Below are 7500 nucleotides of genomic sequence, written 5' to 3'. Positions count from 1 at the left end.
TGGGGGATGGGGGATTGAGGGATGGGGGGATGGGGGATTGAGGGATGAGGGGATGGGGGATTGAGGGATGAGGGGATGGGGGATTGAGGGATGAGGGGATGGGGGATTGAGGGATGAGGGGATGGGGGATTGAGGGATGGGGGGATGGGGGATTGAGGGATGGGGGGATGGGGGATTGAGGGATGGGGGGATGGGGGATTGAGGGATGGGGGAATGGGGGATTGAGGGATGGGGGATGGGGGATTGAGGGATGGGGGGATGGGGGATTGAGTGACACAGTATACTGATAGTGGGATGGGGATGAAATACAACACTTGTCATCCACACATCATGTACACATACCATCAACAGAGAATCATCACGGAGTATAGCGTAGAGCGGGAATCCAAGAAACCATGGACAGAGTGATAAAGAAAGAATGTCAGATATGGGAAAGAGCACTGGGGAGTGGAACCATGCTGAGGGGCCGTGCAGGGTAGCAGTGCAGAGCCACAGGTGCAGCTGTGAAACACACACACACACACACACACACACACACACTGAGGGACACTCAGGGTTTATCACAGCGGTCCACTCTGATTATGAGTCCATTACCAGCCCTGCCTCCCTGCTTAATTGTGTGCTCACACACTTTGGGTCGATAATACTCCGCTCCTGTCCAGCGGAGGGAATGTGTGCGTATGACTGTGTTTGTGTGTAAATGTAGGGCTTGATTCAATCCGCATCGCTGAAGTTCAGCTGTACAGCGTGATTTAAATTTAAAGGCAATGTTCCTGCTTTAGCGGAGACTGCATTCACGGTAAACGTTGCATATGTCGGCTCAATCTGAAATGACCTTTACACTTCTATCGCGGAATCTGTACCGCTTCAGCGTTACAGATTGAATAGAGGCCTTAAACATTCTGTCACACAAGCTGCAGAGTACAGTGGCCTTGCGTCTATATTACAAATGTCTCATATATTGTGTTTAAAGTATTTTGAGAGCAAAAACAGCCTGTGGCGACTCTATCCGTGAGCACCAGTGTATAGTACTGTGTTATATCTAAAGAGCAGAACTAACTCCCAGGCTTTCTGCTGTCTGTCGGTCACTCCCCAGACGGCTGAAGTGGTGTGTGACTGCAGGTAAAATGGAGGACTTGACACAATGATTAAAGAAAAGACAAACGGTAATACGTGTAGCACACAGCAACCATTTACCTTTCTCTGGGTCCAGGGAAGCAGAAGGAAGGAGAGAGGGAGTGAGAGGGAGGAGAGATAGAGAAAAAAAATGAAAGAAAGAAAGAATAAAGATGGGAAAAGACACTGTTATTACATTAAATATTCTGGGGAGCAGAGTGATCACAGAGGATGCTCTTTGGCCCCAATCAGAAGGCGCCTCCATTCCATGAGCTGTGTGTGTGTGTGTGTGTGTGTGTGTGTGTGTGTGTGTGTGTGTGTGTGTGTGTGTGTGTGTGTGTGTGTGTGTGTGTGTGTGTGTGTGTGTGTAGAAGCTTCAGCTCTGTGTACTTTTCATTTCAGCAGCAGAGCTTGGCGTTCCGCTCCATTATGACACATCACACCTCTGCTGTTTGACATGCCAACACACACACACACACACACACACAACACAACACACACATACACTAAAGCTGTCGTTATATGCAATGGAACGGTTGCCCCTCTCTCATTCCCTCTCTCGCTCTCTCTCTCTCTCTCTCTCTCTCTCTCTCTCTCTCTCTCTCTCTCTCTCTCATATTCACTCGTTTCACCTCATTTCCCTCCACCTTTTCCCCTCTCTTTTCTCTTTCATCCTCCATCCATCCATTACCCTTTTAATCTTCCTTCCATCACTCTACTTTCCACTTCTCTCTCTCTCCTACCACCCCCCCAATCTCTCTCCTACCTAATCTCTATCCAATTTTCCAGAGCAGCTCCGGAGTAAAACAATCTTCAGAATACCCAACAGTTGGACGCATTGGTGCCTTTTGGGCAGTTCAGATTATTGGTGGAGGACCTCTTCAGAGGATTATATACTGTATATATTTTTATAACTGTGTTCTTGTATTTTTTGTGTTTTCTATGCTCCCGTCCTGATTGAAGTATTTGTAACTTTTAATGTGTACTTGCTGCTAGTCTTGACATGCATGGCTACCTTGCAAATGAGACCCTTGTCTTAATGGTACTATCGGCTTAAATAATCAATCAATCTCCTGGCTTTCATGATCCACTCCACTTATCACTGAACCCAGCAGAGAGAGAGAGAGAGGCAGTATTAGTAGAGACCATAGGAAGCTAGGCAGCATTAGTAGAGACCAGAGAAAGCTAGGCAGTATTAGTGGAGACCAGAGAAAGCTAGGCAATATTAGTAGAGAACAGAAAGGATTAAATAATTACAAATTCTCACCCATCTGAACACAATACACCATAATGACAAAGTGAAAACATGTTTTTAGAAAGTTTAGCAAATGTATTGAAAATGAAATACAGAAATATAATTTACATAAGTATTCACAACCCTAAGTCAATACTTTGTAGAAGCACCTTTGGTGGAGATAACAGCTTTGAGTTGTCTTGGGTATGTCTGTATCAGCTTTGCACATTGGATTTGGGGACTTTATCCCATTCTTAGATGGGGAGTGGCGGTGAACAGCAATCTTCAAGTCTTTCCACAGATTTTCAATGTGATTCAAGTCTGGGCTTTTGCTGGGCCACTCAAGGACTTTCACATTCTTGTTCTGAAGCCATTCCAGCATTTCTTTGGCTGTATGCTTGGGGTCATTGTCCTGTTGGTGTCAAGGGCTGATGTAAGTGTGGTGTGGAAGTCAGGCGCAGGACACCGAAGCTTAGTCCAACAAAGTTTACTAGTTAACCACTAGGCAAAAATACAATAAACGGCCTCAAAAACACACAGAGGCGAGCGATTACGCAAACTGTGCGTAAACTCCAAAACAACAAACAGAGCAAACACGCAGCACTAACTGACATGCGAAAAACAACACACAACCTAACCAATACAAAACAGGCAACTTATAGAACACATAATCAGACACAAACGGACACAGGTGCAATAGACGGACAAAAGCAATCAAACATAGAAACATTCAACGGTGGCAGCTAGTACTCCGGGGACGACGAACGCCGAAGCCTGCCCGAACAAGGAGGAGGAGCAGCCTCGGCAGAATCCGTGACAGTTGGAATGTAAATCTTCGCCCCAGTGTAAGGGTGTTTGCACTCTGAAGCAGGTTCTCATGAAGGATTTGCCTGTATTTGGCTCCATTCATTGTTCCCTCTATCCTTACCAGTCTCCCAGTCCCTGCCACTGAAAAGCTTCCACATAGCATGATGCTGCCAGTTTGGTTGGACAGCCAGCTCTAGGCAGAGTCTGGGTAGTTCCATATTTTTTCAATTTCCCAATAATGGAGACCACTGTGCTCTTGGAAAATTCAACACTCTAGAAATAGTTTTATATCCTTCCCCAGATATATGACTTACAATTATATATCTGAGATCTACGGACAGTTCCTTAGACTTCATGGTATAGTTTCTGCTCTGACATGCACTGTCAACTGTGGGACCTTATATACAGTGCATTCGGAAAGTATTCAGACCACTTTACCTTTTCCACATTTTGTTACAGCCTTATTCTAAAATTGATTGAATAAACATTTTTCCTCATCAATCTACACACAATACCCCATAATGACAAAGAGAAAACAGGTTTTTAGAAATGTTTGCAAATTTAGTAAAAATAAAAAGCTGAAATACCTTATTTACATAAGTATTCAGACGCTTTGCTATGAGACTCGTGATATGGGCTATGTTTCTACAATTTGATTTGAGTCCATCTGTAGAAAATTCAATTGATTGGACATGATTTGGCAAGGCACACACCTGTCTATATAAGGTCCCACAGTTGACAGTGCGTGTCAGAGCAAAAACCAAGCCATGAGGTCGAAGGAATTGTCCGTTGAGCTCTGAGACAGGATTGTGTCAAGGCACAGATCTGGGGAAGGGTACCAAAACATTTCTGCAGCACTCCACCAATCAAGTCTTGGTAGAGTGGCCAGACAGAAGCCACTCCTAAGTAAAAGGCACATGACAGCCCGCTTGGAGTTTGGCAAAAGGCACCTAAAGGACTCTCAGACCATGAGAAACAAGATTATCTGGTCTGATGAAACCAAGATTAAACTCTTTGGCCTGAATGCCAAGCGTCATGTCTGGAGGAAACCTGGCACCATCCCTACGGTGAAGCATGGTGGTGGCAGCATCATGCTGTGAGGATGTTTTCAGCAGCAGGGACAGGGAGACTTGTCAGGATCGAGGGAAAGATGAATGGAGCAAAGTACAATTGGCTCAATTGTACAATTGTAGCTCAATTGGTAGAGTATGGAGCTTATAATGCCAGGGTTGTGGGTTCAATCCCCGGGACCACCCATACGTAAAAATGTATGCACACATGACTGTAAGTCGCTTTGGATAAAAGCGTCTGCTAAATGGCATATTATTATTATTAGTATTATTATTATTATTATTATTATTAAAAACCTGCTCCAGAGCACTCAGGACCTCAGACTGGGGCGAAGGTTCACCTTCCAACAGGACAACGACCCTAAGCACACAGCCAAGACAATGCAGGAGTGGCTTCGGGACAAGTCTCTGAATGTCCTTGAGTGGCCCAGCCAGAGCCCGGACTTGAACCCGATCGAACATCTCTGGAGAGACCTGAAAATAGCTGTGCAGCAATGCTCCCCATCCAACCTGACAAAGCTTGAGAGGATCTGCAGAGAAGAATGGGAGAAACTGCCCAAGTGTCATACCCAAGAAGACTCGAGGCTGTATTCGCTGCCAAAGGTGCTTCAACAAAGTACTGAGTAAAGGGTCTGAATACTTATGTAAATGTGATATTTCCGTTTATTTTTTATTTTTATAAATTCGCAAAAAAAAAAAGGGGGAAATTGTGTGTAGATTGATGCAGATGTTTTTTTTTTCAATCAATTTTAGAATAAAGCTGTAATGTAACAAAATGTGGAAAAAGTCAAGGGGTCTGAATACTTTCCGAATGCACTGTAGACAGGTGTGTTGGCCACAGGTGGACTCCAATCAAGTTGTAGTGAAATCTCAAGGATGATCAAAGGAAATTGAACGCATCTGAGCTAAATTTGCAGTGTCATAGCAAAGGGGCGTGAATACTTATGTAAATGAGATATTTCATTTTCAATAAATTAGCAAACATTTCTAAAAACATGTTTTCACTTTGCCATTATGGGATATTGTGTGTAGATATGCGAGAACAAAAATATATTTAATCCATTTTGAATTCAGGCTGTAACACACAAGTATGAATACTTGCTGAAGCCACTGTATGTTAGGCAGCATTACTAGAGACCAGAGAGAGCTAGACAGTATTAGTAGAGACCAGAGAAAGCTAGGCAGTATTAGTTGAGACCAGAGAGAGCTAGACAGTATTAATAGAGACCAGAGCGAGCTAGGCATTATTAGTAGAGACCAGAGAGAGCTAGGCAGTATTAGTAGAGACCAGAGAGAGCTAGGCAGTATTAGTAGAGACCAGAGAGAGCAAGGCAGTATTAGTAGAGAACAGAGAGAGCTAGGCAGTATTAGTAGAGAACAGAAAGAGAGGCAGCATTAGTAGAGAACAGAGCTAGGCAGTATTAGTAGAGACCAGAGAGAGTTAGACAGTATTAGTAGGGACCAGAGAGAGCAAAGCAGTATTAGTAGAGAACAGAGCGAGCTAGGCAGTATTAGTAGAGAACAGAAAGAGAGGCAGCATTAGTAGAGAACAGAGCTAGGCAGTATTAGTAGAGACCAGAGAGAGCTAGACAGTATTAGTAGGGACCAGAGAGAGCAAAGCAGTATTAGTAGAGAACAGAGCGAGCTAGGCAGTATTAGTAGAGAACAGAAAGAGAGGCAGCATTAGTAGAGAACAGAGCTAGGCAGTATTAGTAGAGAACAGAGAGAGATAGCGAGATAGGCAGCAGGAGCAACAGCTGCTCTACCACATCTCCTCACTGCAGGTGGCCAACCCGCACACTCGCTCGCACACACACACACACAACACACGACACAAGACACACAGGCAGCACCGGTGCACGCACACACAAACCTCCATTTAATTTGGTAAAGTGTTGAGCCGACACAGTTGTGAAACCCCATTACAGTTAACCAATACACCTGACTCAAGCGCAACCATTTACCAGTTAGAGAGAGGTGGTTTTATCCCTCCCCAGTCAGTCACTATCACATTAAGGATCAGTTAGCTGTGACCCCCAGTGCCACAGCAGCCATCAGAGAGCAAGAGAGAGAGAGAGAGAGAGAGGCATTCAGGTAATGGAGATCTCACTGGGCTCCCCTGCTGCTGTGATGGAATGGGTTGGACTGGTGGAACTAGGGAGGATCTAGGAAGGAACCAGGGAGGAACTAGGGAGGAACCAGGGAGGAACCAGGGAGGAACCAGGGAGGAACTAGGGAGGAACCAGGGAGGAAACAGGGGACAGGAGGGAGAGGGGTGGAAAAGAGCTAGGTGATATGGGCAAAAATCCATATTGCGACAAATTGCCTGAATTGATGCGATAATGATAAATATAATTATACGTTTATAACATTAATTTCCACCGTTTTTTTAACTACTACTACTACTACTACTACTACTACTAGTTTGATGGTTGTAGCCATCAATTGTCCCATTAACAATCACCCATATTAGCACACTTATTTCATTTCAAACTTCACATTTCTCTAGTATAGGCTACTTATCGTAATGAATGATATCAGCAAAATGCCTGCGATGAGTGATAGGTACACTATATATACAAAGTATGTGGACACCCCTTCAAATTAGTGGATTTGGCTATTTCAGCCACAGCCGTTGCTGACAGGTATATAAAATCCAGCACACAGCAATGCAATCTCCATAGACAAACATTGGCAGTATAATGACCTTACTGAAGAGCTCAGTGACTCTCAACGTGGCAACGTCATACGATGCCACCTTTCCAACAAGTCAGTTCGTCAAATTTCTGGCCTGCTAGAGCTGCCCTGGTCAACTGTAAGTGCTGTTATTGTGACGTGGAAACATCTAGGAGCAACAATGGCTCAGCCGCAAAGTGGTAGGCCACACAAGCTCACAGAACGGGACCTTTGAGTGCTGAAGCGCGTAGCGCGTAAAAATTGTCTGTCCTCGGTTGCAACACTCACTACCGTGTTCCAAACTGCCTCTGGAAGCAACGTCAGCACAATAAATGTTTGTCGGGAGCTTCATGATTTTTTATTTTTTCACCTTTATTTAACCAGGTAAGCCAGTTGAGAACAAGTTCTCATATTACAACTGCGACCTGGCCAAGATAAAGCAAAGCGGTGCGATAAAAACAACAACAACACAGAGTTACATATGGGATAAACAAAACGTACAGTCAAAAACACAATAGAAAATCTATATACAGTGTGTGCAAATGTAGTAAGTTATGGAGGTAAGGCAATAAATAGGCCAAAGTGCAAAATAATTAC

General features: G+C 44.2%; 1 protein-coding gene across 1 annotated transcript in view; it reads right to left on the bottom strand.

Moving 5' to 3' along the window:
* Positions 1-7500, bottom strand: part of LOC311107705 (amyloid beta precursor protein binding family B member 2-like) — a gene marked incomplete at both ends in the record, with an annotated part of 24561 nt that overhangs the window by 13193 nt on the left and 3868 nt on the right. The window lies entirely within an intron of this gene.

This window comes from Coregonus lavaretus, assembly GCF_964263955.1.
Source record: "Coregonus lavaretus genome assembly, chromosome: 32".
NCBI lineage: Eukaryota > Metazoa > Chordata > Actinopteri > Salmoniformes > Salmonidae > Coregonus > Coregonus lavaretus.
This window is presented reverse-complemented; position numbering and strand designations above follow the sequence as displayed.